Source organism: Pteropus alecto, unplaced genomic scaffold, assembly GCF_000325575.1.
Source record: "Pteropus alecto unplaced genomic scaffold, ASM32557v1 scaffold164, whole genome shotgun sequence".
Classification (NCBI taxonomy): Eukaryota; Metazoa; Chordata; class Mammalia; order Chiroptera; family Pteropodidae; genus Pteropus; species Pteropus alecto.
Window position 1 is genome coordinate 20,675,222 of NW_006439568.1, and position 24,883 is coordinate 20,700,104.

General features: G+C 38.3%; 1 protein-coding gene across 4 annotated transcripts in view; it reads left to right on the plus strand.

Moving 5' to 3' along the window:
* Positions 1-24,883, plus strand: part of NCALD (neurocalcin delta) — a 382,331-nt gene that overhangs the window by 274,336 nt on the left and 83,112 nt on the right. Inside the window, exon 1 of one of the 4 annotated variants that reach the window (XM_006916640.3) lies at positions 24,244-24,394. The exons of the other annotated variants lie outside the window; for them this stretch is intronic. The gene's annotated coding sequence lies outside the window, so the exon portion shown is untranslated. Of the gene's footprint in view, positions 1-24,243; positions 24,395-24,883 lie in introns of those variants that run through there. 4 annotated transcript variants of the gene reach the window in all.

Genomic DNA, 24,883 nt, shown 5'->3' on the forward strand with positions numbered 1-24,883 from the left:
CTTGCTATACTGGGTGTGTAGCAGATGATTTTACACCATACTTGATGAAAAAATCTAATTAAATATGACTTCGATCTCGGTTATACTTGAGCTTTCCTCATTCTGATACTTCATAACCCTCCAACCTGAGAATCATGGGCAAATCCTGGAAACCTTTTGCAGAGCATAACACTGGGATGGAGAAGTTGTCTTAGCTGAAATGCTCATGACTGAAGTCCCTAAGTCTCCTGGAGTGGTTCTTAGCCACCTTTAGATGTGGAACTTATCACCAAAGATGAACTCCCTGCTTCTGAAGGTCTGGCCTTGTTAGGTGCACCATAAAGGCATTCCTCTCTGAGATTCTGCTATTTTCCTGTTTAGTTTGAATGCTGGGGGCTGGTCCCAGCATTTATGAAACCCCCTGAACCTTGGCAATATTTTATTATTGTGACTCAATGCTTTTCTCTGCTTTCCAAAGGCCCTCAACTCACTCCTCCTCTGAGAATCTTCAATGAGATTTAATTTCTGGAAACAAAAGCCATAAGAGAGACAGTTAACATTTTTCGACCTTGACATCTAAATCTTCTAAATAGAGAGTCAGAAAACTATGACTCATTGCCAAATTCAGTCTGCCTCCTGTTGTTTTTTTTAAATAAAGTTTTATTGAAACATGGCCATGCCCATTCATTTATTTATTATCCAGGGCTGGTTGGTTTTACTTTTTCTTTTCTTCTTCTTTTTCTTTCTTTCTTTCTTTCTTTCCCTCCTCCTCTTCCTCCTTCTCCTCCTCCTCTTCTTCTTCTTCTGATCAACTAATAGCTCCTTTCGGGCACTAACTCTATTTGAACACTTTCCCACGTGCTAAATATAACATGCAAAACAAAAAAAATTATAATCTCTGTCGTTATTTCTTTCTTTTTATTATAACAGAGTTAAATATTTGGAACAGAGATCTGCAAAGCCTAAAACATTTACTATCTGGCCTGTTATAGAAAAAGTTTGCAGACCCATGCTCTAAGTCAAGGGAACTTAGTGAGAGTCAAGGAGACTCAGAGCCTGACTGTTGTCTCTTAACATAGGTGGAAAAGTACAGAGAGGACAGGATCAAAATTAATGACTTGGCACGTTATCTTGCCATAGGATTTCTTGCCACTTAGTTCCAGAGGTTCCTGGGAGTCTGAATTAGCCTGGAGGCCCAAGCATGATGTGGGCCAGTTAGTTGACCCTTAAAGGCCTCTTTCTTGAGCTATTTTAGGGGTGATAGAAACACATATCCTAAAGATTGTCTATCTCAATTTCTCCACATTCTAAGATAGCCCAGATCCAATGAGACTGCTCAAGGACCCTTTAGTTGAGGCTGCCCTACTCTGTCCTTAAAGATTATCTCATACTTTCTTAAGCTCTCAGGCTTCTCCTAGGTGGATGAACTTGACTGGTAGATCCTCAAGGACAAGCCCTCTAGACAGTGATCTCTGGCATACTGTCCTGCGTACTGGAGATTGTTGCATGGAAAACATTCTCGATCACATTTCAGAAACAAAGTTCACTGTATAAGCACTCTAGTGGATAAGAACATCCAGATTTCTCTTTGGTGTCATGTGATTTATTACTTTGTACAGAATGAAAATGGTCTGCGCCCAGTCTGACTGTCATAGTGTGGCACACTCTCAAAAGTGGAGGTTTTCAAGGCAAACAGATCTGGGTTCATCTCATTCAACCTTTTCCATTGAGGTCACAGTTTGACTGCCTTCAGTTTTATCTCCTATAAGATGAAAGTAATACTTTGGACTCACGGCATTCATATCAGGATGAAGTGAAAGAGTTAATGTAAATGACTGTCATAGTGCTGGGCAAATAATAGCCATTCTATGCTCTGCCCTTTTCAGCTGGACTCACTATTGAACAAAATTCACAGGGAGAAGTGCATTTAATGAGCTCATTGTCTGAAGAGGTGGTCAGAGCAGAGGTTCTGCCAAAAAGAGAAAAAGTACGGATGATATAAAGTAAGCAGATAAATCTATAGTCAGTTATTAAGGGAAAGCTGAGTCTGTGCATATTTGCATGCCAGAATGGTGGATTTATTTGTAATTGGGAAGCTGTTGTCACCCTGTGAGAACAGCAGTAATAATGTTTTGTTTATGGACACAGCTTTGGGTTCCATCAGGACTGTGGTACAAAAGGCCAGTGGAAACTGAGAGGGCTCAGTAGATAGGGAGGTTGGCGCTGAGCGATAACAAACCCTGCCAGTAATAATAACACACTCCAGCTTCTACGTCGAGGTTGGAAATGGGCCAAGATGACAGTTAGAATAGAGCATAGGTTCTGTGCTCTACTTACAGAAGGTATTTTTTTTTTCTTCCCTTATTCTTTGAGATCAGAATAAAGAAAGAATTAACTGGATATAGAAATTCTGTGACAATTAAATGACATTTTGTTCAGGATAATTGTAGGATTTACATTGTTTCCTTTTGATCAACTGTCAAATGAAAATTTACAAGGCAAACTGCCCCCATGTAAATCAATAAGTAAGCTGCTACATTTAATTTTCTTCCTAGGACTCTGGAAAGCAAACAGAGGGATCTTTCCAGAATTTTTTTTCTCATTTGACTCAATTGGCACTGCCCTATGTAACTGCTTCACTGGCACAGCCGGTGGGTTGTCATCTTCCACCATACTCGAACAATTTCATGGCTTCCCTCTAGAGCTTTCCCGCAGTCTGATCTTAAACCCCAGTTAAAGAACAGCACATTCTGGGAACAGTCTTGATTTTTCTAGTATTTTGAGAATACTTCAGACTTGTAAATATTCCAATGGCTCCATCCCTCTTTCTAGAAATGATTTTTCCCATGCTGTTTGTTAGCTTTAAGAAACCTGGAGAATGATGGTTTTCTACATTTTTCTTTGCTCAGAGTCTTGCCAGGAGTGGCCCAAAATACTGTTTTAATATCTTTGTCCTAAAGAGCTCTGTGAAATTCTAAGGCAGGCCAAACTCAGCACGTTGAATAGAGTGATAGTCAGAAGTAGAGGGGCCTTGTACATGGAAACTTAGGCTTAAAGGAAGCCCATTGAAGGCTCCTTCTTGTCTTTCCTGTTTGCCTCTTAGAATTTCAGCCTTTTAAACAGAAGTTCTAGGACCTAGTTTTTAGCCAGTTCTAAGGTTTCTCTTTGTCTTCTCTTCTGATTAAGTAGGAAATTTCATGTCTAACAGCAGGAAAAAACATTTTTTTTTTCACATTCTGCATGTTGACTATATTTTTAATTTCCTAAAACTGTAACTACTTGCCAAAACTATTCTGGCATTCTATAAGGAGATACCATTTGTCATCAGAAAACTTTTGAACTCTACATAAACACAAAATATTAAAGGACATTTTTATATCCTCACAAAGCTTGTTAAAGCAATTAGACTGCATTTTATGGGCTTTTAATGGGTTGAATATGATTCTGGTTATCAAAAAGGGACTTCTCTCTCTCTCTCTCTCTCTCTCTCTCTCTCTCTCTCTCTCTCTTATTTTTTTGACTAATTATATCCCTAAAGGTTGAATCAGGAAAACAAAATATGTTAACATGTTAGGTATGGCAAATAAGGTTCAAAACAGGGGACTGATTCTCAAGTAAGGGCTGAAGGAACAACAAAAAAAAAAAGAAAAGAAAAGAAAGGCAAGGTGGGATCACTCAGAGATCAGAGCTACTGCTGGAGGAACCAGAGGACAGAGGCGCCCGGTGCTGAGTCGTGCACTCACTGGGACTGTGAAGTCTGCATCTGCTTATGAACCTCCTGATGCTATTGCTGGAACTGCGAAGGCCACTGGAGCCCACAGCTGCTCGAGGCTGCTGCTGCCGCTGCCCTAAGAGCCAGCACCACTGGAGTCCTGACCTGCCTGCTGCCACCACTGCCAGAACTTGCTGCCACCGCGGGATTGCTGGACATGCAGCCGGACACAGAGGAAGAATCAACGCTTCTCTCTTCCTCCCACCTTCCACACACGTGCCAGTGCCTCCCACTGCGTGGATCTCACTGGAGGTTAGTTGGCAGGATTCTGGAGAAGGCAGCTTGCAGGGTCCAGCTCCCTGCAAAACAGAGCTACGCATAGAAAGGAAGAAATGGAATTGACCGCAAAACAAACAAATGACCATCTTATTTCTCTCCTTCACACAGAGGCAAAATGTGCTCTAGATGAACCTGATGTGGAATAACACAGTATGTCACAGCCCCCGTCCAACTTCATGAATAAATAAATGTTTACATGGCTTTCTTTTCATTTTCCATGATATATTTTTTTTATTTTAAGTAGCTTCCATTTTTCTGATGTAAGGATGGACTATGACTGAAAAAAAAAAAATCAAGCCATCTATTCTCTTGTTTATCTTTTATAATTTGTTTCTTTAGAAAGTTTTGGAGGAAGTGAACGGACATGGACTTGTGCTTTTATAAAGATGCTTGGTGATACACAAATATTTCTCATTTAACATTCATAGCAACTTTATGAGATAAGGATTACTTTTTCCTCTCAGAAATTGGTGTCTCACAGAAGGCTTCGCAGCTCTTCATTTCCAGAGCCAGGACAGGGACGCTGACTAACACTTCCCAGCCGGTATGTGGTGGCTTCACATCCTGGAAAAATGCAATTTTTTACTTGCAACTCAAGAGATACCTGGGTGTGGATTTGGGAAGAATAGGATTTATGAATAGGCTGCCAAGTATCTTTTTCTACTGTGACACTACTTTGAAGTCAAAGAAAGGAAGGACACTCCAGTGCACAGAGGGACCTGTCTTGAATTTCTAGCGCTCTTTGCTTGAATCTTCTTATAGCACACTAAAACTTGTATGTTGCATATCTGGAAGCTTTATGGAGGAAAAAAAGCAACCAGTTGAATTTGAAATAATCTGAGTTTTCAAGTGCAGATGTAGCTGTCTTTGTCCATTTGGGCTGCTGTAAGAGAACTCCATACCGGGTGGCTTATAAGCAACAGAGTTTATGTCTCACAGTCCAGAGCCTGAGAAGTCCAAGATCAAGGTGCTGACATATTCGATGTCTGTGAGGGCCCACTTCCTGGTTCATGGATCACCCTCTTGCTTCGTCCTTACGTGGTGGAAGGGGTGAGGGAGTTAGCTGGGGCCTCTTTTATCAGAGCTCTATCCCATTCATGGAGACTCTGCCCTCATGACTTATTCATCTCCCATAGATCCCACTTCCTAACACCATCATTCTAACACTGGGTGTTAGAATTTCAATATATGAATTTTGAGGGGACATAAACATAGTAGAGGATAATAATGGGTAAATCAAATCACGTGTATGTGTATGTGTGTGTGCACGTACTGGCACACATAGTATTCAGGGTGTTCACTTCCGCTGCAGAGCTATTCTTCGGAATTTCACATGCAGCTTTACTTACCATTAGTTTTTTACACACTTGATGATAAAAGTGTCCCCATTCAGTCCTGCTTCCCTGTTGCTTTTGCAGTTGCTGGCTATTTGCCACTTCCTGCTATAAACTAGACGACTGGTACCAATGCTGATCACTCAAATACTAGCTGCTTATTTTCATGTGTATTGTTTTGGAGAAGTTGAGGGTCGAGAGTCAAGGGTCAGCATATCCTGACATTTGTAGCTTTGGTTTAACTCGGAAAAGCTAATTCGAAATTAGCCTTTTTATGCATAATGACACCAGAATGCCTTTAAAACCTATCCCATTCTTCAGCAGAGATTCCTTCTTTACCAGGGCACTTGTTACTTTGGCAAAAACTGTAGAAACTGGATATCAATTTTTAGAAAATTCTAAACTGATAATAACTGGTTTTCCTTTATTTATCACATTCCTAAACCCTAGTTCAAGTTGAAGAAACCACACTGAGTCAGTTCTCTAAATTCAGATTATACATCTTTCCCTTTTGGGGGGAGTCTTTACACTAAAAAAATTTTTTCATTCATTTATTCACCTATTCATTCATTTATTCATTCATTGAACAAATACATTTGAGTACTTACCATGTTCCAGGTATTGTTCAATGCTATGAATACAGAGTGAACAAAATAAGCAAAGCCCCTCGTTTTAAAATGCTAAAGCTAAGTAATCCCTAATTTCTTAATACTTCAAAAGCATCTTATATTTCGATGCTATCTTTTCATTAAAGCAGGATTACAATAATCTGTGTGCAAAATTCCTGGAGGTCAGCAGATGGATGGTGGTTGTCATCTTCCTGACAACCAACTCAGCTTCATACTTGAAGTCCCTCTTGATAATAAAAAATAAATCAAAATATTTACCCTTCTAGTTATAAAGGGGATCATTCTATATAAGTTAGAGTGCTTCTGATTGCTAGTAACAAATAACCTAATTCAAAATGGTCTAGACAGTAAAGAGAGTTTGACAAACCTTTCTGCCACCGCGGGATTGCTGGACATGCAGCCGGACACAGAGGAAGAATCAACGCTTCTCTCTTCCTCCCACCTTCCACACACGTGCCAGTGCCTCCCACTGCGTGGATCTCACTGGAGGTTAGTTGGCAGGATTCTGGAGAAGGCAGCTTGCAGGGTCCAGCTCCCTGCAAAACAGAGCTACGCATAGAAAGGAAGAAATGGAATTGACCGCAAAACAAACAAATGACCATCTTATTTCTCTCCTTCACACAGAGGCAAAATGTGCTCTAGATGAACCTGATGTGGAATAACACAGTATGTCACAGCCCCCGTCCAACTTCATGAATAAATAAATGTTTACATGGCTTTCTTTTCATTTTCCATGATATATTTTTTTTATTTTAAGTAGCTTCCATTTTTCTGATGTAAGGATGGACTATGACTGAAAAAAAAAAAATCAAGCCATCTATTCTCTTGTTTATCTTTTATAATTTGTTTCTTTAGAAAGTTTTGGAGGAAGTGAACGGACATGGACTTGTGCTTTTATAAAGATGCTTGGTGATACACAAATATTTCTCATTTAACATTCATAGCAACTTTATGAGATAAGGATTACTTTTTCCTCTCAGAAATTGGTGTCTCACAGAAGGCTTCGCAGCTCTTCATTTCCAGAGCCAGGACAGAGACACTGACTAGCACTTCCTAGCCGGTATGTGGTGGCTTCACATCCTGGAAAAATGCAATTTTTTACTTGCAACCCAAGAGATACCTGGGTGTGGATTTGGGAAGAATAGGATTTATGAATAGGCTGCCAAGTATCTTTTTCTACTGTGACACTACTTTGAAGTCAAAGAAAGGAAGGACACTCCAGTGCACAGAGGGACCTGTCTTGAATTTCTAGCGCTCTTTGCTTGAATCTTCTTATAGCACACTAAAACTTGTATGTTGCATATCTGGAAGCTTTATGGAGGAAAAAAAGCAACCAGTTGAATTTGAAATAATCTGAGTTTTCAAGGGCAGATGTAGCTGTCTTTGTCCATTTGGGCTGCTGTAAGAGAACTCCATACCGGGTGGCTTATAAGCAACAGAGTTTATGTCTCACAGTCCAGAGCCTGAGAAGTCCAAGATCAAGGTGCTGACATATTCGATGTCTCGTGAGGGCCCACTTCCTGGTTCATGGATCACCCTCTTGCTTCGTCCTTACGTGGTGGAAGGGGTGAGGGAGTTAGCTGGGGCCTCTTTTATCAGAGCTCTATCCCATTCATGGAGACTCTGCCCTCATGACTTATTCATCTCCCATAGATCCCACTTCCTAACACCATCATTCTAACACTGGGTGTTAGAATTTCAATATATGAATTTTGAGGGGACATAAACATAGTAGAGGATAATAATGGGTAAATCAAATCACGTGTATGTGTATGTGTGTGTGCACGTACTGGCACACATAGTATTCAGGGTGTTCACTTCCGCTGCAGAGCTATTCTTCGGAATTTCACATGCAGCTTTACTTACCATTAGTTTTTTACACACTTGATGATAAAAGTGTCCCCATTCAGTCCTGCTTCCCTGTTGCTTTTGCAGTTGCTGGCTATTTGCCACTTCCTGCTATAAACTAGACGACTGGTACCAATGCTGATCACTCAAATACTAGCTGCTTATTTTCATGTGTATTGTTTTGGAGAAGTTGAGGGTCGAGAGTCAAGGGTCAGCATATCCTGACATTTGTAGCTTTGGTTTAACTCGGAAAAGCTAATTCGAAATTAGCCTTTTTATGCATAATGACACCAGAATGCCTTTAAAACCTATCCCATTTTTCAGCAGAGATTCCTTCTTTACCAGGGCACTTGTTACTTTGGCAAAAACTGTAGAAACTGGATATCAATTTTTAGAAAATTCTAAACTGATAATAACTGGTTTTCCTTTATTTATCACATTCCTAAACCCTAGTTCAAGTTGAAGAAACCACACTGAGTCAGTTCTCTAAATTCAGATTATACATCTTTCCCTTTTGGGGGGAGTCTTTACACTAAAAAAATTTTTTCATTCATTTATTCACCTATTCATTCATTTATTCATTCATTGAACAAATACATTTGAGTACTTACCATGTTCCAGGTATTGTTCAATGCTATGAATACAGAGTGAACAAAATAAGCAAAGCCCCTCGTTTTAAAATGCTAAAGCTAAGTAATCCCTAATTTCTTAATACTTCAAAAGCATCTTATATTTCGATGCTATCTTTTCATTAAAGCAGGATTACAATAATCTGTGTGCAAAATTCCTGGAGGTCAGCAGATGGATGGTGGTTGTCATCTTCCTGACAACCAACTCAGCTTCATACTTGAAGTCCCTCTTGATAATAAAAAATAAATCAAAATATTTACCCTTCTAGTTATAAAGGGGATCATTCTATATAAGTTAGAGTGCTTCTGATTGCTAGTAACAAATAACCTAATTCAAAATGGTCTAGACAGTAAAGAGAGTTTGACAAAAGCAAGAAATTGAGAGGAGAGGTGGATTTTGGCATCATTTCATCCACAGGTTTATGAGGTGATATGGGCTCAGCCTCATTTTCTGAACTTCTCTTGGAACAGCATCCGAGTCATCGGGTTCTTCCCTCAGTGTGGTGGGTTCACAGTTGGGACAGGGGTTCCCTCTTTATTTGGTGAAAAGGACACTGTGCTTCTTATGTCCCCAGGCTTGACTCATGAGATGCATGAGAACAATGTAACTGCAAATGAAGTCATTCCTTCTTTAAGACCCTGAATTCTTTAAAGAATAAATACCGATGTACATGAGTAACAACAAGTGTGAAAGATGGTCTGGCACTGCCTCAAACTCATGGGGTGGGAAAGGGTTTAGGTGGAGATTAATATAGAGCTGATGTCCTCCTCTCATGGTGTAGATTGGACAATGGGGAGAGAAAGATACCAGTGTTGGAACTGCGCAAAGCTATAGCTGGTGAGGTTTGAAATCTGGATCTCAATGAACAAGGGAGCGGAGGTCCTAAATATAATTTACAGACCAGGAAATACACATGGCAAACAAATATATGAAAAATTGTTCAATCTCTCCAGTAGATCAAGAAATAAAAATCCAAGTGATGACAAGTTCTTATCTGGCACTTATAAAACTAAGAACAATAAATAAATAATATATGTGGTTGTTATTATTAGAAATATGTATATCCACACATATATCTGATGCCGTGCTGACACCCCCATGGAGAAATAGTACATCCAGTTCTTGCTGGTGACAGTAGAAGAAGTTACAGCTCATTTAAAGATCTGAAGAGAAGTAGTATCAACTGGCACTATTTTCACAGTTATGGCTTAGTAATAACTCTCATGAGCCTTTTTCCCAAGGAAACAACTCAAAGAAAAAAAGTAAATATATGAAGATGTTTATGTATTGCTATTTATAATAGGGAAGGTCTAGAAGCAACTGAACCCTGCAACAATCAGAGGGAGCATGGCTAAATCTACCAGGGCATGGCAGTTCATTAGAATTGGTATAGCAACAGAAACAGATCAATATGGAGGCTTTGAAGGCTTGTAGAAGGTATTCATTAGCCTACACTGAGTGAAAAAAAAAAGAAAGAAAGAAAATCTTTGACTTTTAAAATCTTTGGCTTTTGATTTGAGTGCCAGCTCTTGCATGAGCTAACTCCACAAATTAAGTCAGGCATCTCAGACAAGTGACAGTTTCTCTTCCAAAACTCAGTTTTCTCGTGTCTCTAATGATGTTACTTACCTCATGGGGCTACTGTGAAGATCAAATGAGAGAATTCCCAAGAAGCACTCAGCACAATGCCAAGTACAAAACAAGCCAAAAAAGAATCATACCTAAACATTGTTATTGTAACTGTTTGTTTTTTTCTTTATCGAATTGAAGATGAGAAGAGAACATGAGAAAAAAAATGGGGGAGAGATCTTGGGCAGGATAAGCGAATGGGTGAATATTTTCTTTTGGAGCATTTCACTTTATAATGTTTTATATGTTGACATTTTAAAGGATACATTTCCAAGTTCAGACGCCTCCCAGGGCAAAGTCTTTGTATCAGAACCCCGCCCCTTTCCAGCAGCTGGAAAGCCTGATTTTGCAACCCTGCCACAGCGCTCAGAATGCAAACATTGAGCCAGGGGAGCCCACCGTCCAGACTTTAAAGGGACCAATTGTATCTTTATCCTTTCTGCAGCTGTTCTTGGAGAAACTGCTGTTCTTAGATGGCCGATTATCCCACACCTGTGAGGATATAGTATTGATCACTGAGAACCAAATCATGTTTGAAATTTCTGGTGTCAGAGGGGCTTTAAAGAAATAGATGGCTTAGCGTCTCCTCAGAATGCTCCATTCACTGGAGGGGTCTTCCACCTGACCTGTCGGAAACAATGCGTCTTTCAGGCCTCCTGCGCAGTGAATGGGACGCTCCGAATCTCCTCTCTTTAGGGTTATTATTCTGAAATCCTCTTTGCCGGCAAGGCCCTCTTGGCAGCTAGACAGTAAAATGCATCTTTCTATTGATTCAGTCTCTTTACTTTTTTTTTTTTTTGATTGGCTAAAGAAGTAAAAGCTGGCATAGCTATGTTTTATTTCGTGCACTTCCATTACTTATGCTGTCAGAAACACAAGACAAGAGGCTGAAACCATGGTTATTATTAGGCTTGGGAACCTCAAGGACAGGCAAAAGAGACCTTTCTTTTACTGTGGGTGGCAGGAAAAGAAAACAACAATCCAGAGAGGACAAATTCTAAGGCATGAACTCTCAAAACGATCTGCCAATTAACTGTGAAGAGGATGGCATCTTAATCAAATGCTTTATCTGCTCCCCGGGCTTCTCAGAACTTGCCTACGAGCCACGCTAACTAGAAGGGAACAGTTGGTTCTGTTAGCCTTGCAGAGCGCCTTCCCAGGAAGAACGGGGCTCTGTGCTGGCACACGTATCTTTATCAGAAGTGCTCACATCGGGTTTGACCAAGGAACTGGAGCTGCTGGCGATGCAGAGAGAGGCGGTGATATCCTAACTGGCTTCTGTGGTTGAAAGATAAAAACATTATCTTCTGGTTTTGAAATGGTTAGAAGCTTTCTGAAGATCAAGCCAGGAAGAGACCAGGGGATGTGCAGTTTTATGCCATGAAAACAAGGAAGCAGCCGACTTGGAGAAGGGTGTGGGGTCCTTTGTGCAGTGAACAGATTTTCACTATGAACCCTAATCCTGAGACTTTTCTATAGCTTGATCTGGACAAATCCTATAATTAAAGGAATTCTAATTGGCTAGTGTCTGGGGAGAATGGATTTGCTGAGGGTGATCAAGTGATGCTACACATCACGCAAGGTGCTCACTGAGCACCTGGGGGCCATTGAATAGTGGTCTTTGTGTCAAAGAAGTTATGTTTGCTCTATAATTGGCACGTGTTATCTTTAGAATCAGAAAAAAATTTTTTTTGAGAACATTATTCTTAAATTGTTAATTGGTCTTTATACAGAGCTCAGAGGAGTTCAAGTCCAATCTGCCACCTACCAGCTGCATGTCCCTGAGCAAAGTGGCTTGATTACCTTATTACGCTGGTTTACAAAGCCCCCCGCATAAGCTGCCTTGCGATCGCCTCGCTCATCATGTGCCACTTAGCTTTCTTAAGATTCTCCAGTCCTGGCCTCTTTTTCAACTTCTCTCACGTGCCATGCTGCCTCCCATCTCTCAGGTGTTAACCCACTGTTTTCTCTGCTCAACACATCTCCTAACTCCTCTTTCTTCTTCACTCAGGGGTCATGTCCACAGGGAGCTTTTCTAAAAAATCTCAGACCAAATTAGATTCCCCTGGGCTGGTAACAGGTAGCACTCCTTCTATGTCACTCATTATTTATTGAATGTTGTAATTCTTAACTATAAACTCCATGAAGCGAAGGTCTGTGTCTTTCTTATTCACTGCTCTACTTCCCAGCCTCGCACAGTGCCTGACATACACAGGAAGCACTCATTGAAGATTTTTAAGTGAATGAGTGACTGAATAAATAAATGAGCCAACTGAGCTAGATAATCTCTAAGATCTTTTCTAGTTTTGAGGAATCAATGACACTAATTTAGTGAAGCACAAAGATGTGCTGATTATGTTTGTATTAGAGCTCATTTGCTTTCAAATGATGGAAAACCCACTCCAGCTGGCAAAAAGAGGAGTTATTGATACAATATTGAGGCGGCTCATAGAATCTAAGGAGTAACTATAGGAACTGGAGAGGCTCTGGAGGGCTGAGACTGTAACTGGGGACGCAGGCTGTAGGTCTCCAAGCCCCTCATCATTTTTTCAGAAGCCTCCATTGTTACTCACTCCCAACTGGATGGGTCAGAAATCTTCCTTTCATCTTGACTTTATGATTCTCCTCTTTTGATGAAAGTAACCAAACCCTCCCACTGCTTTTCTACTCCCATTTCTGTTTCGACTCTCTTTACTGGCAATTGAGTATTTCATGGTGAAATTCCTTATAAAAATTTTCTTGGCGAAAAGGCCAGTGTCAAGTCTTGCTGCTCTGGAAATTTTTCTGAGCCCCGCCCAGCCCTGGCACAAGTGGTCCAGGCACTGTGGGCTCTCATTTGTTTTTGGTGAGATTGCTGATCTCATGGCTGATTTCTGAGGACATGGACAATTTTACATTATGGGAAACTCAATAATTGAACATCTCACTTTACATGTAAAAAAAAAAAAAAATTCAAGGCCCGAAGAGCGTTGGTGATGAGCTTGACTCACAGAATGTTTTGGTGGGTGTGGTGAGAGGCAGGGATTCATACATCTCCCGAGTCTCTACCCACCGCCCTTTGCATGTTCCCGCTGCCTCTTCAGAGAGTAATTACATTGTGGTTCTTTGATTGATACCAATATGTGAAATGTGGCTTTCCACAGATAAGGTTCGGGAAATTAAAATAGCTTCAAGGCAGGTCTGACAGGACAGATCTGAGGATACCTTTGGATATGAACCATCTCATTCCGGCCAGTCTGAGAACACACCCTTTCCTGCAATGCTGGGTCAGATCTTAATTGTAAATGATAGCAAGAGGGCCATATGGTCCCTTGGTTTCTTTTTTCTTTGCCGTTTAGCATGTTCTCTGGCTTGAGGCATTTTCAGGCCAGTTCTTGAAAATACTGTTATTGCAACTGAAGTCTTTTTGTAGATAGAGATTCCAGAATCAGAGGACTTAATAGAACTGCCAAAGGTCAACCACGGCAACCCTTTGCCTTTTGGGAGGCCTGCTGTGAAGACTTGCAATGGTTTTGTAATAGTGGGTTTGCTCCCAGCTGGGAGGGACATGTCCCTCCCCTGAGGCTCTGTAGCACTTTGCTGGGCTTCTCTTGGGATATTTGCTTTCTTCCATTGTCTACCCTGCTAGCTTCTGGAAGCTGCATTCGTCTGTATTTCCTCTGTAAAGTTTTACTTAGAAGATGTGCACAGCACATAATCGTCGACTATATTAGTTTCCTATTGCCGTTGTAACAAATTATCCCAATCTTAGTGGCTTAAAACAACACAAATGTATTATCTAACAGGTCTGGAGTTCAGAATTCTGGATGGGTCTCAAGGTGTATTAGGCAGGGCTGGGTCCCCTTCTGTAGGCTCGGGCAGAGGATCCACTTCTGTCATCGTCTGCTCAGGCTGCTGTAACAAACATACTATAAATTGGGTGGCTTGTAAACAACAGAAACTTATTGCTCACAACTCTGGAGGCTGGAATTCCGAGATCAGGGTGTCAGCACAGTCGGGTGAGGGCCTTCTGACAGGGCACAGACTTCTTGATGTATCCTCACATGGTGTAAGGGCCAAGTAAGCTCTCTGGAGCATCTTCTGTAGGGGCACTAATCCCATTCATGAGGCTCCATCCACTGACTTAAGCACCTCCCAAAGCCCTACCTCTTAATACCATCGCATTGGGGGTTACGTTCTCAACATATGCAATTTAGGGGGACACAAACATTCCATCCATAGCGATTTCCTTTGCTCTTTCAGCTTCTAGAAACTGCCCGCATCCTTGACTCATCTCCATCTCCAACCCAGCGATGTTGAACCAAGACCTTTTCATGCTGGCATTTTTATCTTTCTGCCTCCTTCTTTGACTTTTAAGAACTCTCATGATTACATTGGGCTCACCAGATCCTCACTTTAAGATCAGCTGATTGGCAACCTTAATTCACCTTTGACACGTAAGATAAATTCAGTTTCCTGGGATTAGAACAGGGACATTTCAGAAGGAGGGGCTGGTAGGGAAGGAGAGCATTAATCTGCTTATCATTTTGCCAAAACACAATAACTGAAATCAGTATTCTATCAGTCATCAGGGAGATGGCTGCCTCCTTTAGTCAAATGTCTTTCTGAAAAGTTGTAATAGATCATTTTTCTGTAATTAAATTGCATCTTATATTCACCAGAGGAAGGAGCTGTACTTTTAATGTCCTAATGAATTATCTTTGCTACATTAGGATTTATATACATTTGATTTTATTAAGGCAAAAAGTACATCTTTCAGAGTGTTAAAGCATTTGTTTTATATAAATCTGTGTAAGGGTTACTATGGGAAGTTTTTGCATTAAAAAAATAGCTAGCCACTTGCAAAACTTAGAGCATGTGGTGTGGGCTTTTTTAGGGATAGATTTTTTTTAGAAGAGAAGCTAATATCAGCAAACTAATAAGCTAATGTCCCACTTCCCTTTTTTTAAAAAAAGAATAAATAATTTAATAAGCAAAATATAATTATATGCTGTGGTTTTAACTGCCATGAAATTCTATTAAATGGAAATATAGGCTATGAAAAATATAAATTTGTAGTTCTGATAGTAAGAACTATTATAATCTACTTGCTAAAGAATTCAGTGAAAACAGGAAATCACATTTAAATAAAGTCATTTTTTAGAAAGCATTAACTTAGGGTCAACTGGACCCTAATTAGCACACTTCTTAATTATTCTTCTGAATTGTGAAGCTTGGCTCTGTCTTTAACTGTACCAGATGCACAACTAAATCTGAGCATCACTCTTAATAACCACCCTCCAAAATAGTTATTAGTATTTCCATTTCACAGGAAATAGAATCAAGTCTCAGAGAGGTTGAGTAAATTGTCCAAAGTCACAGAGAGGAAAAGTCATGTGTGGGGAGCCCACATTTAAATCTGAGCATACCCAACTCCAAAGTTAATACCTTTTCTTTTGTAACACAGCAAGACTCCTTAATGCTGACATTTCACACAAAAACTCAACAAAATGTATGACTTTGGGCTGGAGATGAATTTCGGGATTGGTTCTCTCTTCTTGTTTATAGGAGTTACACTTTCAACGCAGGCACCACAAGGAAAGCATCTAGATTCCTCACACTTTTCAAACCTATTTCTTTATCCCTTGGCAGTAGGAAGAAATAGAACTCTTGATGATTGGTAAAAGTCAGGTTTATAAATGTGCAAGTGTTAGTCTGACACCAAAGAGACGGTTACGGTTCTAAAACAATCTTTTAAAAAAAGCAGACAAAGATCCTATTACGATATTTGCTCTGATTGTACTGGATGCTGCTTATTGGAAAAATGACATTTTGCAACTTTTCTTTGTATGAGAAATTAAACATAAAGAGATGATTCATGTACCATTTTCCTACAAAACAAAATTCTTCGTTTCATGTGAGAAATTCTCTCTTTGAGAGAAAAGAATTTATTCCCCTCATTCAATCTATGAGAAGCAGACGCTGTGAAAAGAGAGGCCATCTTTATTTGTGAGTGATTTTGTTGTCTCTTTTCTCCTTTTTCTTTATCTTAAACCCATGCGACTCCTCAATGTCTTTGCATAAATATTGCCAAATATTAATTAGTGTTACTAATTAAATTACTTGGAGATGTGAAGAGCTGTTTTCTAGTGTTTCTTTTGCAATGCTTGAGAATGCAATGCATTCTATTTTCTACTATAGGGATTCCTGGGAATTTTATGAAATTCTATAAATTTGTTTAACATGTGATATTTCACTTGCACGAAGTTCCCAAATTTTTTTGATGGTGGAAACTTTGACAGTTTGGAATAGGTTTGACATATAATAAATTGTGCCTTAAATAAGATAGAACTTTCTTTCTCCTGGCAGATGCACTCACCAGGAATTTAACACCAGAGCTGGAGAAAGGCTGAGGGCTTGTCTTTCCCCATGTGATATTGTAGCTCTTGATTGACAAGCTGAAAGAAGAAGGAGCCTAATCTTATTGGTCAAAACTTCCCTACATGAAGCTTCCATCCAACTGAGTTGAGGTGTTGGGGAGGAAGTGGGTCATGACTCTGGTGCCACAGACTCTCAATGTTCTTATCAAATTTTAGTATTTTTTTCTTGAATATATGTTTCTTCATTTGGCTGTATGCCCTAGGGTGATTTTCAGAGACTTTATATAGTATTTTGAAATATATTTCATCAGTTATGCTTGTTTCACTGGGGGAACAGGTCCATGGAGCTTCTCAAAGTGCCATGTGAAAAGCAGAACCTCACCATTTATTTGTTTGTTTTAACGTATATGTACATTTCCATTAAATAGTGCTCTAGGTGCATATAGATTTTGACACATTATATTTTTGTTGTTGGATTCAAATATTTCTAAGTTGCAGTGCATAAATCTTTTTAATCTATGGATTATTTAGACATCTATTGCTTAGTTTCCATTTAGAGATTTTTCTATCTTGTCTTTTTAATATCAATTTCTATCTTTGTTCTACTGTGTACAAGTACACTTGTGATTTCAATTATTTAGAATGTGTTGAGTCATTGACTCAGCAGGTAGTCAATACTGCTAAATACATTTGAGGAAAAAAATGTCTATTTTGCAATTGTTTACATCATCATTCTTTGTATGGTAATTAAGTCAGGTTGGTTATTTTGTCATTGAAATTTTTTATACCTCTATTTTTTTTTTTTGCTATTTGTTTTCTAAGTTACTGAGAAAGATATTTTAAATCAATATTATTATTGTGAAGTATTTCTATTTTTCTTATTGCTATTAGGTACATGCATATTTTAAAAAGTGAGTTATGAAATCTTCTATATCTCTAGTAGTATTTCTTGCTCATATGACTCTCGGGTACTATTTCTTGGTAGGAATATTGCTATACCATCTTTCACTTGGTAGTTTATATATCACTTTCCATCTTTTTACTTTTAGCCTTTCTGTGTTCCTATTTTCCAAGTGTATCTCTTGTATGTGGTAGAGTTAGAATTTGCATATTAATACAATCTAATGTTTACCTTTTGGTATATTTAGTCAGTTTACATATTATGGTAATTATCGACATATATGAGACTAAATCTTTAACCTTACTATTTCTTCATATTTAGTCTGTCATTTTTTTCCCCTTTCTTCCTCCTTCCTTTTTTGGGGAATCAAGTAATTTTTAAAATTAATTTTCTGCTTTATAAGTTTATTAGGTATACATTATTTCGATATTGTTTTAGTGGATACTACAAGGATTACATTGTGCACTGTTACCTTATTAGAGACTATTTTAATTAGAACTTTTACCAGAATACATGAATAACACTTTAATTCTATCCATCCTCTCTTATCTTTTACGCTAATGTTGATCTATATTTTGGATCTACCCATATTTTAAACTCCACGAGACATTCTCATTTCAAAAAATCGGTATTCATTTAGATTTATCTATATATTTACTCTTTCTGAATCTCTGTGTTTTCATCTGGGATCACTTTTCTTCTGCCTAAACAGTGCTTTAGAAATTCAGTATAATTCCATTGGAAGAAATTCCCTCATATTTTTTTTTTTTTTTTTTTACTGAAAATGTCCTATATCACCTTCATTTAAAACGTTTTAATTAAACTTTTATTTTGAGATAAATGTAGATTCACATGCAGTTTAAAAACAACACAGAGAAAACCCATTTACATTTTGTTTGCTCGACTGTAGTGCAACATTACAACCAGGATATCGACATGGATACAGTCAACACACAGAACATTTCCATCACCACAAGGATCCCTCATGTCATCCTCTTCCAACCGCAGGCACTTCCCTCCCTCCCTAACTCCCACCCTAATCTCTGGCAATTACTGATCTGTTTTTCATTTCTATAATTTTGTCATATCGATAATGTTCTATAAATGGAATCATCCAGTATGTGGCATTTTGAGATTGGCTTTTTCACTCCAAAAAAATTATCTGGACATTTATGTGGTTTTTGTGTGCATCAGAAGTTTGTTCGATTTTAGTAGTGAACAGTAATTCATTGTGTGGGTGTACTAAAATTTGTTTACCCATTCACTCATTGACAACATCCAAGTTGTTTCCAGTTATTAACTATTATAAAGAGCCCTGCTCTAAGCATTCATGTACAAGTTTTTGTGTTAGCATAAGTCTTTGTTTTTTGGAATACCCAAAAGTACAACTGTTGAGTCATATGGTAGTTGCATGCTTAATTTTTTTAAAAATTGTCCAACTATTTTTTATAGTGGCTATACCATTTTGTAATGTGTGAGGGATTCAGTGTCTCTGCATGCTTGCCAGCATTTGGTGTTGTGATTATTTTTATTTTAGTCATTTTGATAGGTATTAGTGATAGCTCATTATGGTTTTAATTTGCATTCCCCTAATGCAAATGGTGTTGGAAAATGTTTTTGTTTATTTTTCATCTGTATGTATTCTTTGGGGGAAATGTCTCTTTCTGTCTTCTGCCAATTTTCTAATTGAATAGTTTGTATTTTTACCATTGAGGTTTACTGTTAAAAAGTATTTTGTCATTCCTTTAAAGTTAACATTTTTTTTTTGTCTCCCTGCTTTTAAGATTTTGTATTTGTCTTTAGTTTTCAGCAGGTTAGTTATAATGTGTCTATGTGTGATTTTCTTTGTTGTTATCCTGTTAAGGGCTTCTTAATTCTGGTGTTTAGTATCTTTTATAAGTTTTGGAAATTTCTCAGCCAATTCTCTTCAAACATGGCTTCTGTCCTACCTCTCTATTCTCTCTTCTCCAAAATACATATGTTAGCCTTTTCATCATGCCCAAAATGTCTCTTACATCTTTTCTGTATTTTCCATTTTTTTCCTTATACGTCAATCTAGATATTGTCTGTTGATCTTTCAGTTCACTAATTTTCTCTTTTGCTATATCTTCTCTGTTTTTCAACCCATTCTTGTTTTTAATTTCAGTTGTTGTATTTTTTGGTTCTTTCATTTTAATATGTTCCTTTTTATAGATTTCATTTTTTACATGTGGCACTCTCCACCTTACCATCTATTTCCTTGAATATACTAATTATAGTTATTTTAAAATTCCTGTATGATAACTACAGAAGATGAATCACCTATGGATCTATTTCTATTGTCTATTATTTTCTCTTAGATTTTGGTCAGTTAGATATATCTCCTGGCATGATTAATAATTTTGGATTGAATTGGAAGTGATTACAAAAAGTAAAAGGGGCTCTGGATTATGTCATCTTCCTTTAGAGAGGGTTAATTTTCTCTGCAAGGTAGTTAGAATAGGGGTAAATTACCTTGATCCAATTAGGTATTATAATAAGTCTAAGATGGATACGGTTTTTGTGAGGGTATGTTTATTTCCTGTTTTCCATTACTTCAGTGGAATAGCCTCTCAGTTACGAGACCTGAAAACCTAAGGTGTTTACCAGCTCTAACACCTTGAAGGATCCTGTACTCCAGTTTTTGTCTCCTTGGAACTACAAGGCTGCCAAACTCTTCCTTTATGTTTGTATCCTCTTTGCTGCATTTTTGTGCTTTACTTCTTGTTCTCTTTTATAACGCTATAGAGGAATTGGCAAATCCTTCCTGGGGAAAACAGTTCAGAGTGTTGGGATCGCTCCTCTGCGATTCCTTTCTTTCTTTTAAACCAGGATCATTATCTGTAAAGTCCTGGATGCTTTTGAACATTCGTACTCCAATTCTTATCTCGCTAGTCTTTGAGAATGCCAAAAGCCTTACATCACTTAAGAATCATCCAATAATTTGAGGAGAAAAGCAGCAGATAATGTGGAGAACATTGAGTTTACGTCAATATATTTTCTTTCTATTTGAGATCTTGGCATTTAAAAGATTTCTCTGCCTTTGCTACTCTTTGATGCCTTCCAACTACTTTTTTAAAAATCCAGTTACTATGGTTATCTCAGTTATTATTATTATTGGTTTAAACACATAAAACTCCATAGTCTGAGTAACAGAAGTTGCCCAAGCCTGTGAAATCCAAATATTTGCTTCAGTTAAGACTATAATAATTTGGGCACAGTTTTATTCAGGATATTTTTACTATCTTATTTTGCCCATTTTTCCTGAATCAGATCTTCCTGATTAGATTTTTCTTGCATTATTATTCCTTTGGCCTAAGCTATATTAAGATCATTAGAGTTCCCAGATGCAGAAAAGATAACTTGACTTTTTCCTCCTTAAAAAAATTAAAAATAAAAACAATCTTCAAATATTTTTAAAAACATAAAAAATAATTTAATTCTTTCTAAAAATATATCAAATGTAAATTATTTTCAAAAATGTATGGAACCCAGCTCCTGAGTGTAGATCCTGGCTCTGCCAGGCAGTAGGTAGGTAGAGTGACTTAATCTTTCTATGCTTAAGTTTCTTCAGTTGTGAAATGTGGAAAAGAATAGTACCTTCCTTATAGGGTTATTACAGGAAATGATTCAATATATCTACAGTACTTAGAACAATGTCCACATATAGTAAATGCTCAATTAATGTCAGTTAATGTAAAAGATTATTCACCATCAACAGCAATAGCCATAAAATACATCAGCATATAACTCGGTATACTCATATAAAATATTTGTGATTTAGTAGAGATAAGTTTGATTTTCTTGGTAAATTGACTTGGACTCATCCATTGTTAGAAAATTTTGTGATAAATTCAAAAAAAATTTTTTTCTTTTTCCTTCTTTTGCACTTTTAGGGAGTTGAAGGGAGACTCTCTGTTCTCTCTTAGTGGGAAGACAAGGGAGCTCTTTCTTTCTATTGCTCAGCATTTATTTCCTAATAGTTGAGTCCCTCAACATTTATTCAGCATTTGCTATGTTCCAGGCCATGTACTAACCATGGAGTTGTAGAGATGAATGACTCTATCCTCTCTCTGAAGGTCTTTGTAGACTTAGCAGAGTCAGGCAGATAAACCAGAAATTACATACACATTGAGCCAAATATCCTGTGGCAGTGCATCAGAATTTTAGAATAGATTAACTTTATAAACCTCACAACAACCATAGGAGGTAGGCTCTAGAGCTCAGAGGACTTAAGTAACTTGCTCAGATGAGATTTGAACCCAATGTCTTCAAAAAAATAGGTCAACTGATGTTAATACAGGGAGACAGCAATATTTCTACCTAGAAACATCAAATAAAAGGCTGATAATAGTTGTCTACTCATGGCCCAAACCACCTGTTAATTCAGGTGTGTGAACTCAAGTCAGACTGGTTTTGTGGCACTTACCAGTTATTTCCAGGAACGTGGGCAGACTAATAGGCAGCTTTGACATTCACACAGCAAATGAAAATTCTAGTGCAGAAGTATTTTTGAATGGGTATTTTAAATTCAATGAATCATTTTCACCTAAAAAATGAGTTGTCATTTAAAAAACAAAATGACACATATTCTCTTCAATGTGGTGGGCTGTGATTGGAAACGGCCCTCTGTGTATTTCTGTGATATTTTCAACTACATTTGGATTAATTAGTCAAATTGGTAGAAATCTGAGCTCCATAGAGATCATCATCACGATTTCAACCCTGAAGGAGACCAGTAGCTTCCTTAGCTGTAAGAGGAATCTATTTGTAGGTAGTTTGCAAAAGGAAATAAGTGATGGCAGGCTGGAACATGCTGTAGAAAAAAGGATTACGTGCATCTACTTTTCATATTTTAATGAGTTTAAGCCCAAGTTAGTATATAGTAAAATATACTTAGTCTTAAAAAATAATAGAAAATTCCGAAAAAGGTGTTAAGTTTTGCTAAATTTCAAACTAATTAAAGCCATGAATTTTAGGAATTTTTTAGAACTGAGAACTTGTTTCAGAGGACATCACCTATTGGCAATGTGTGGTACTGTAGTTTTGCTCTATTAGATGCTGGATCCCCGTGAAGAGGAAATGTGTAGGCAGCTGTGGATTTGGAATCAGAGAGATGATAAAGCAGGTAGCTCAGAGAACATGGGGCCCTGAAAGTCTAGGAGAATATGTTTTTTTTCTCCTCTCTTCCCATTCCCCTCATTACTAGGATGTGCATTTCTGAACAGAAAATAAGAACTATAACTGGAACAAATTGAAAATTTGTGAATTGTGGCTGTTACTGAAATCTGCTCCTGGTGAGACATCCTGACCCATTTAAATAGACATTGGATTCAACTGTTCTTGTGCAAACAGGTAAACTCACCGCTGTCATTAATCTGAAATCAAAGGGAGAGTATTCATTATAGCATTAGAGCTCGGTTTTATTTTTACAGCGCTACAGCTAGTAACACCAGGAAGATAACTTCTCAAATGAAAATATATATTTTCTCTCTGCTGGGACAGAAGTAAAGGAAGAGGAAGATGAAATAGGAAGATTCTATGGCCAAACAGTTTGGACATTAGTCTTATTCTTCAAGAAGCAATTTCCGACTCTGAAGAAATTTTATTCTTATAGAGTGACAAAAATGTAATCTGCCCAGCTGGCATAGCTGCCACTTATATTTTGCAGCACCCAGAGCTACTCTTAAAAAGAAGGAGGAGGAGGAAGAGGAAGAGGAGGAGGAGGAGGAAGAGAAGGAGAAGCAGCCAGCATTGAAATCCTGCTGATGCTAGCATGAAAAGATCTTTAGGATTTTTAGAGTAATCTCTTCTCTCCTGCCTTTTCTCTCCTTTGCCCGTTAAAGGAGTATGTTTTTTGGATATATTTTTCTGAGTACCTAGCTGTGGGTTTTATTTCACTTTGTTTAACTGGATTTCTATTAGTTAAGAGGGAGAATGAACGAGGGAATAAATGTGTACAGAGTTACAAGTAAGATAGGGTGGTCCTAAAGGAAATAAAGCTGAAATTAGAAAACGTGCAGCACAGTCCTTTTAGTCTGCTGTTCTCGCCTGCCCGTGAACTTCACGTTGGCGGGACACTCACCTGTCTGCTCCACGTGGAGCCTCAACGGGGTGTGGAGAGAGCATTGAGGAGCGCAGGCCCAAAAAAGTTATAAATGTACTCACAGGTGGTTTTAAAGTAGTGCTGGTTTGAAACTCTTTTGGTCATCATTCTTACATAGACATTTTACAGTGCAGGGATTCTGCATTCTTCTCACCTGGTTTTCCCATCCTAGTTGGTATCAGGATTATTAGATTTTTCTCATCTGACTCTGAGCCACCACCCCCCTATCTTTCTTGTTTTTCTTTCCGTCACTAACATGGCTCAGTATATCGATGCAGATTCTTAGTTTTTAAAATATCTTTTCTTCCAACTCCCCTTGGGCGTCTGTTTTTGTCCATTTGCTTACAAATAGATTTAATTAGCTCAGAAAACTACTCCCAGCACTTTTTAGTTTCTTTCCTTCTGTTCTGCAGAGAGAGAGACGTATGTTTCATGCTGGTGATAGTGAGATTGATGGAAACTTCAGAGTGGCATGCATTTCCCTTCAAATAACTGTAAGGGACAGGCATCGAAATCTTAAAGAGGAAAGTTGTAGGCACTCTTGAGTCACAACTTTGGAGCTCGAGGGAGCTGTCCGCAATGATTATGGGTGTGTGTACACACACACACACACACACACGCACTCACAGTCACACTCACACACACTCATACACACCACAGTGACAGATGACCTATTGAAATAATTTCAAAGCTGTTCTGTGGTTGCTACGACAACCAATGCTCTCTTGGCTTTCATCTGGCCATGTGACAGGGACTTTGACGTCAGCTGGAGGCAGAGTCTGTGGCTGAGTCCACACAGTCAAAGGCCTGTGAGAATCTGGTGGATGCTGGCCGCTGCCGCTGCTGCCGCTGCTGCTTCCCAGGGGCGGCAGAGCATGGACTGTTAAATCTTGCACTTCTTCTGTGTGAGGTAATTAGTTTTCTTTATATATAGTTAAATGTTTTATAGATTATTGTGGATTTTCCCCACTCTCTTACCTCCTACAAGTTTGTCTTCATGAGCAATTGTTGGAACAGGAGAAAAATGTGAAGTGGCTTCTAGTTGCTAATTTTGTGTGGAGTCTTTGGAATTTGGTTAAATTTGGATTAATGTTCTGTGAAATAGGTTAAAATATAATCGCCTGTCTTGCTCAACACTTGCTAATGTGACATTATTTAGAGATACGGATTTGGCAGCTTGAGACAAATATTCCTCATCGAATTCCAGGAATCCTCCCTTCGGTATTGTTTTGGGTTTAAAGATTCCAGCACAGCCTTGCAATATGTTGCTAACTTTTCTTTTTTTTTTTTTCTTTTCTTCTTTTTTTGTTAATACAATTGCTACCTATCCTGAATCAGCCCAGAATAGTTTGGAATTTGGTTTCTATCTTGTTTGCAGCGTTCGTAATTAGCATCAGTA